This window comes from Denticeps clupeoides, chromosome 10, assembly GCF_900700375.1.
Source record: "Denticeps clupeoides chromosome 10, fDenClu1.1, whole genome shotgun sequence".
Lineage (NCBI taxonomy): Eukaryota > Metazoa > Chordata > Actinopteri > Clupeiformes > Denticipitidae > Denticeps > Denticeps clupeoides.
In genome coordinates, this window is record NC_041716.1 from 6,622,897 (window position 1) to 6,631,669 (window position 8,773).

Here is an 8,773-nt window from a genome sequence, read left to right on the forward strand (position 1 = left end):
TGGATCAGATGCCACCCAGCGTTTAGATCTGACTACATTGCGATCACCCTTGGGGGTCGTAGTTTACAGTAAACTGTTGTTGAACACACAGATTAAATCAGTTTGTAAGGACAAACCCGCAATGGTTAAGCCTTTTTTCGAAATGGTGATACATGCTTTTATTATGTCTCACTTAGTCTATTTAAAAACTGCTTACATAGGTGTTAAACAGGCTTGCAATTCACGTGTACAGATGGTACAGAGTGCTGCAACTGGGTGGAGTAAGGAAGTGTGAACATCTTACATCTATTTCATCTTCCCTTCACAAGCTGTATTTCATTTAAAAATCATTTCATCATTATTATTTTAAAATCTGTACATGGTCGAGTCCCACTTTATAATATGGAGTTGCTTCTTTGGCTGAACAGTTCATGCTGCAGTGTTTCACAATGACAAAAACAATCACTTTTCTGTTTCATGAATTGGAGGCCACATTTCACTGTGTGCACTGGGTGCTGTGGTGTGTGACATGTGACAATTAATCACTTTCACGTCACTTTAAGGCCTTTGTTCTCAAACTTGTGGTACTTGGGCTCCCTCTAGTGGGAGTGGCCGGGAGTTTAGTTATAACATTTACATTTTATCTCAACATTCTCAGTGTAGTAAAATCCTCAGTTGCTGTGTGTTTGTCAGTCAATGGAATGTAATATTTCACTTTAGGAATAAAATTGCCTTTTGTGTGAGTCATTGAAGTCAGCTGATGAACAACTTAATTGTAGTTCCTAAATCAAAGCAGAGATAAAGATATCTGAAAATAATAATAATAACTGTTGTTATAATAATCATTTATCAAAATTATTTAAACTGTTTGAGGCATTATAAATGAACATTGCCCTTAGTCTAAAGCTTAAAGTGGCATCTCTAGCTCACTACCCATAAGAAGGCAAGCTAAACAAAGGCCTGATATTTATTCAAATCATCCACAGCTCATGAAATTACTTTTTTCTCTTCTTTCTTTGCTCCCCAGATCAAAAGGTGCAAGACTGCAGGTGAGAAGATAAAGATAACAACAGCCTGTGAAGGCATACGCACACGTGCACACACACACACACACACCTCGTTTTTGAGCATCTGGGTGCTGAATGGGATTTGAGAGCGTGTCGGCACACCAACATTGTTTGGCGCCGTTTTCTTATGATTAATACATTAATATGGCAGCACTCCGTTTATGGAAACTGTATTGTTAAGGGGAAAATTAAGGCATTGTTGACGCACGGTCTCAGTGATTGCATCTACAATACCTGCTCATGCTTTTGTCTCTCCCTCAGAAAGCCCCGGGGACGGTTCTGCCGTGCGGAGGACAAGCTGTGGAAGGAGACCGCCTCCAATGGGCCCTGAATGTGATTCAATTTGAACCCAATATTTCCGACTCCATCGTTTAAGCTGGCGAGTGGGGACAGAGTTCTAGCTTCAGACAGCACTGCATGAAATGCTGAAAAGAAGTCCTGCTGCAAGGGGTGGCATCAGGTCATTGTTTTCGTTGTTATTTTCCAATGTGGCGGCCTTTCTCTCTGTCACCAACCTTCTCTTCAGAGCATCCGCTCGTTATTTTTCCCAGCTCGTGGTCAACTGCTGACAGATTTTGATCACGTGACCATGGAATAGAGCTTCAGACGTCACTCTTCTAGGGCCACATCATGTGTTCATAAAACCTGTGGCTTAAAACCAAAGTTGTGGGCCTCAACACACATTTTGCAAAGGATCAAAGGATTTTATCGAATTAAATCGTACTCAGCAGCAGAAGGTGTTTTGAGACTTTGGTAGGAAGTGTGGAAGTTACCCTTCTGTTGCCTGGAAATGTCACAGTGGACAAATTTAGCATTAAGTTTAGAATCTAGCATTTTTATCTTTGATAGCGATAATAATATGGGGGCAGTGGTGGCTTAGCGGTTAAGGAAGCGGCCCCGTAATCAGAAGGTTGCCGATGGTTTGAATCCCGATCCGCCAAGGTGCCACTGAGGTGCCACTGAGCCAAGCACCGTCCCCACACACTGCTCCCTGGGCGCCTGTCATGGCTGCCCACTGCTCACTCAGGGTGATGGGTTGAATGCAAATTTAACAAATTTCACTGTGTGCACCGTGTGCTGTGCTGCTGTGTATCACATGTGACAATCACTACACTTAACTTTAACTTTAATATGACGGGTGAAGCAGATTACCTTGATCATTGTGATGGCAGTTGGCAGTAGGTTGGATGTCTTAGATAGCTAGTGAATTTTGCCCTTGATGTTGATGTGTTGAAAGCAGAACAAATGGGCAAGTGTAAGGATTTAAGCAATGATGACAAGGGCCAAACTGTAATGGCAAGACAGGTCATAGCATCTCCAAAACAGCAGAGCCCTTGGAATGTTGCTGGAGTCCATTCCAAATGTTCTCCAAGCAGGAAAACAGGAAAAATCTGTGATGCAGCAACTGGTCGACCTCAATACCTACTCAATATAAGAAATGTATAATGTCATAATGTTATGGCTGATTGGTGCACCATTTTTAAAAACACTTTTTTTTTACAGATTCCAGCCTATACTGCAGAATACTGTTTAGCCGCATGTTCCAATAGGCACAACTCCAAAGAAGCATGAGGCAATAAATAAAGATGGCACCGGCTCTACGGCACTCATCATTTCAGCAAACCACCTGGTGCTTCGCATCGCCATTTTAAACAAAGCTGCCACTTCCTGTTAACAACGCGGACAGCTGGCCTGTCCGCCGATAAAAAGACCGACTGTGCCGAGCGGGCTATATATATGTGCAAATTGGCTTTAACTTTAATGGTGTTCCCTGGGCTGGCAGAGCCCCACGGCATCTTTGATTGGCCTATTTTGGGTGCCGCTCATCACGCTTAACTTGCTAGGTCTGGCACGGATTGGTGAGTAACATGATTTAATTAGTCCACATTGCCACACGCTGCTTGTGCAGGCACCATTGTTGGCGTGCTGAAATATGATGGCTGGCGTAATTGGATTCTCCTGTAGGTATTATCTCGGAGAAATGGAGTGAATCCATTATTTCCCGCACACTGCCGGTGACGTGGCAGCGGAGAGAAGGGCTCCTTCTCGTGTAAAATAAACGCTTGATTGTGTTAGAGAGAAGCAGGCAGCTCCAGTACTAATGAACAGTGCTACCATTGCTCTCTTTGCCGTGGTTAAGCCCAATCAATCAATATTTGCCCAAAGTTCCCCAGCCAGTCCCCGTCAAATAAATCCCAGGCCGATTTTGCGTCTCTGAGTCTGTTTAACATTCAGAGGCTGCTTATTTTCTTCAGTGAAGTAAAAGATGCCTGGCTGGAGTGCAGGACTTGAAGGAATTCTTTTGCAATTGACCACATTTGCCTGCTTTTAAATAATCTGCTGTTGCTGTTGTGTGGGGCACAGCACCACCTAACCAAATTTAGAAAGGCGTTCTGTACTAGTGTTCAGCATGAAGCTGATATATATAGATTATTTATAACATATGGACTCTCCAACATTCCTGATTTGGAGGTGCTTTGAACTCCATAGCTCTTAGCCTGGAGATCTTCAAAGCATATCTACATTTCTCCGTGCAGAAGCCAAGCAGTGTCACTGCACTTCTAATGTAAGGGGGAAAAAAACTTGACTGAAGTAAGTGAATAATCGGAGTGTGGAGTGTCTATTTCCATCTCTGGCTGGACTGTATGCATTTGGAGCGACCAACGCCAGACAGTCAGCCATTCAGGAAATTAGATTTGCCTCACCAGCTGTACCAGGCCCTCATCATCCAGTGTTCCTCAAATGGAGGGTGCTTTTGCAGTCAGACGTTAGATCTGGTTATTGTCAGTCATCATCGATAGTTCAAAAAAACCAAGATCTTTTTTCACCAAACAATTATGCATTAGACAACAGTCATGAAACGTCACAGGATCCTTATTGGCACTGTTGTTCTTTTACAATAGAACAAAACAGGGAAGGACTGTAGTGATTCACTGATGATTCTTAGAGGGGGGGGGGGTCATAATCCAGAGATGGTACTAGGAACACATTGCAGGTGAAATACAAAGCAAATAACAGTTCTGGTGCACCAGTCTTCAAATATCACCTAAAGAACAAATATTTATTGAGGCAAATGTGGAAGAAGGCACATGCTGAGTCTGATCGTTGCCATTTCTATATTTTTGTCTGATAAATGACACATACAAAATGTGAAATGCAATAAAAAAAAATGATTTTTGTGTACATTTAATACACTTACATATTGCCTTGATACAATTGGAGCTTTATCACCATTCAGCTGAGCCACAGAAATGGAACATTTTAATGGTGGACTGTAGACTTATGGATGCAGACTTGTGACCAGAAGGTCACAGGTTCAAATCCACTTACTAGCAGGGTGCAAAGTCCCCAGGCACGGATTCACTGGTTGACATGCAGAGGTCAGACTTTGTTCTATGCACTGTGTATTGCAATGTGTGTCCACAAAGAATCACTTTCAAAAAAATCCTCTTTCATTTTTTTAATCTATTCTGAAATCATTTTTTTTCCCGGACCATTTCATTTTGGGAAGATTTTCAATAAAGTAGCAGAGAAATAGTAGTCCTGCATAAAGCTGGAAATAATGCAGCAAACTACTATAAAATATCTTATATGCCCCTGTAAGACAACTCTTAGCAGTTTTATGCAAATCTGATTCTGAGCAACACATATTCCAGTATGGAAGTTCCTGCGGTACCACAACAAAACCATAACATTTCATGTTATTCGTGGATCTGCATGTTCCGCATCTACGTCTTTATGTTGATGCTAATTACTAGCTGTTAGCATTCATCCCAGCAGTCCTTCTTTGATTTTCTGTGCTGCCTGTAAAGTTACCACAACCAAAAAAAATACTAATACGCAGTAATTACATGTGTTATTATAAGTGCCATAGTTGTGCTGTAACATCTGTTAATTTATTCAGACACCCTGATCTGATCTTTGTTTCTGTGTTCTCTTTATAATATTTAAAAATGTGGAAGAAAAAATGTCACCGAAACTTGCCACCTTCCAAAAAATGATTCAGTTGGAAAATTCCAGGGGTATGAATACATGAACTAAACATTCAAACAGGAGGGACTACAATCTATAGGATGATTAGTTTTGGAGATTTGCATTTGCTAATACCCATTTTTATTCTGCACCATAGCAATATATACAATCCTACAATCAGAATGTGGAAAGCAGTTGGCCAAAATGTTCAAATAAATATTAAAATCAAAATGTTTTATCATTTTGCTTTCACTTCTTAAATGAAAGTTTACAGCCACTGTAAAACATGGCACCAAGTAGCAGTGTCCAGAATGTGCAAGGCCTGCTGCAGGTCGGGAGCATTGCTCTTCTGAGACGGGACATTTGAATAGAGAAGAGTGGGCACCTGAGGTGATGCGAGGCTGCGCTTTGAGGTAAAGCGGGATTATCGCACAACACCTCGTTGTTCGGAATTTGTTCTTTTATTCGCTGAGCCGTCAAATTAAGGGGTCTCTGATTGTTCAGTGGCGAGGAGCATCTCTCAAGCCTCCTTATGTATTTATTTTGTTTGGTTGGTTTATTTCCCTGCTAACCCCACACGTCACAGCTACAGGAATCTTCAGCGGGGCCGCCGTGGTGCACCTGTGTGCTGATGTGAACAAGAAAGAACTGATGTCAGCATGACTCCCATTCATCCTCGCAACGGCTGACATCAGGGCTTTTATTTACTTCCTAGTGCACACACACACACACACACACACACATACGCTCTCTCACTCTCTCTCAAAAATAGTGAAGAAGAAACCCACAGTCACTGGTGCATGAGTAATATGAATATTTCATTTCATATGCTGGGCTGTTTCCCCCTCTAACCAGGCCGTGGTGCTGTTTGCGAGGCGAGTATTAGTTTTGCTATTCCGCCGTTATTCATCTGACCACCTCTGCTGCTGCTGATAAGGGCTCTCTTTGTCTCTGCATGATCCTGTCCTCGCTCACATGACAACACGGAACTGCCTGCAGACAGGCGGAAATATCAAGCGTGCTTTTTTAAATACAGCGAGGAGCACAGTTCACACGGGGCAGGGAGGAAAACAAAACAACGCTTGACTCTGCGTGTCCTGGAGGGACGCAGGAGTTCTGGCCAGGATTCTCACTGCAGAAACCTTCTTCCCATATTCATGGTGTTCCCTTTGGGCTCTTTCGCTTTGCTCCATAATCCAAAGACTTGCAGGTTATCAGAATTGACTGTGTGTGTGTGTGTGTGTGTGTGTGTGTAATGGACTGGTCCACTTTCCTGTGTTCCTGACTTAAGACCCCAGACTTGCAGTTTCTACAAAATTATGGCCTAGATATACTTCATTTAGAAATCCACGTTTTCCAAGAAATAGGTGAAATGCATCGAATCAAAAAATGAATAAGAAACAGACATTGACAAAATTGCAAATATTGAATTTGTAACAAGTCTGCAACTGTTTTCAGCTGATAATTACAAAAGGGTTTTCTAATAATCAATGAAGCTTTTAAAGTGACAGACTCGCATTAGTGAACACAGCATCATTCCATTGGAACTCAATACTAATTGCTGCTGATTATGAGCCACACTACCTTTTTGCAGATGTTCCATTCATTAACAGCCATTTTGAGCTAAAATAGTCATTTACAACATGAACAATGTCTCAACAGGATTTCTAATGAGTTTTTTATTTTAATGGGGGGCATTTGCTAAATTAACCTAAACTTTTTAACGTCAAAGGAATCCTTGCTGAGCCCTTAAGCAACATTAGAATGTATAAATAGTGTATCACTGTAGCATTTTTCATACTGGTGTCATCAGGGATTAACTAGGCTGTAAAATAAAAACACCACGTAATTTAAAGGCCTATAAATTTAATCACTGCCATAATTATTAAAAAAAAAATTAAGTTGCTCCCAAGGGCCTTGCTACGCAATCTGCTGCCGCAGTTACCTTGAGAATCATTTCATGTACCTGAATATTCTTCTCTAGTTCAGGTTTCTTCAGAGTGATAAAACTGATAAAAAAAAATCTGAGACACACAAATGATTATTTGTGCTGTTTTTATTACGTTGTAATTTCATTCATTATGAAGGGTGTGGCCCAGAATACACTGTGTTAATTTAGCAGTTTACAGGGGGCATGACTAATAGAGTCTCGTTAATAATTAAACTCAGCCTAGATGTTCATATTGTTTCCTAAAGGAAAAATCTCAGCTCGGGTTTTCATGCCACCATCATAGAGCCGAGGCAGAAAAACTGCTTTTATGTTATTTTATAAATGATTAATTCTGCACAATAAACAAATGAATAATTGAACCCTTTCATACTTTGTTGTATTTACTGTGTGTGTGTTAAGCGCATTACTTGCATGTGTGTCTATTGGCCATTTTGATCTCTTCCTGTGATTCGGATTCATAGACAAATCAACATTTCCCAAACCCTCAAGGAGTTGTCCAATGTATTAATAAAATGTTAATACTTTAGATGTGTGAATGACCAATATGGAAACCCAACGTGTGCTCTTGTCAAGGACCTTAGCTTTCTGTTAAGATTCCTCTCGGTGGAACTTTTATCATGACCCGACAATGCGGTTTGGCAGCTTCTCACATCTTAGCATGGGGTGAAAAAAGGGAATGTGCTGCTTATCTTCCTGCCATTGTAGCTCCATACCTGCCGAGGCCGTGCTGCATCTACAAAAAGGCCTGCCCCCCCCCAAAACCAGAGGCTGACTTTACCATTCACAAAAAGCTAACACCACACATGTTTAATTCTATCTGGCTCAGATGCTGCCGGACCCTAAAGACAATTCCATGCCACCTCTGTCTGTGCACAACTGTACATTTATCACCTTGTGCATGACCTCGCAGTTCTTTCCTCCCTGCCTGTGATGGATGTGATATCGCCCCCTTGTGGCCACTAAAAGCCGTAAATCCAGACTACACTGAATGGAATTTCTCATTTTTATGTAACAAGCAACGTGTTGATATGTCATGAAATTGCATTTGTTTCTAATTATTGATTGATCCATATAAAATATACATTTAAAAAGATATATAAGGTGCGGTTGACTCAGTGTGAGGCATATAGTTAAAGGCAGGAATAGAATAAGACAGACTTAAATACTAAATAAAAAGAATAGTAGAACACACATTATATATAAATTACACTGGTAAATAATTAGGAAAATATTCAAAAATATATGTGTGAATATATTGCACATTTTTGGAGACACATTACTGCACATATGATCTAGCACAGTTTAGAATCTTGATTGACTGTTTTTAAGGCGGTTTATCCTGATTTGCTCTTTATCTTTTGCCTGATGTAATTGATATAATTCGTGTACAATTATATGAATAGTTTTCTAGGTTTGCATAAAAAAAAAAAAATAAGAATATTCAAAATATTTTTTCAGTCCCAACCTCCCACACAGACACAGCATCACACACACATATATGACATTGTACAGATATAAAACGAACGATTAGAGGTCTCGTGGCTGTGAATGCAGATTGAAAGGATAATGGCATAATGTGGTAAAGTGTCTTCTAGGTCTCCCACACACCGAGTCAGGCTCCTTGTTGCTGTTGCTGCACTGTTGTTGAACTCTGCCGAGAACCTCCGTAGGGCGACGCGGTGCATCCCTGCGCTCATGAATACTGCATGCGGCTGGCTTCGACTGGCCAGCCAGCCCTTTGCCACTTTAATAAAATTGCCAAGAAACAAGGAGGGAGGGGGGGGGGTAAATTACGCCAAACAGT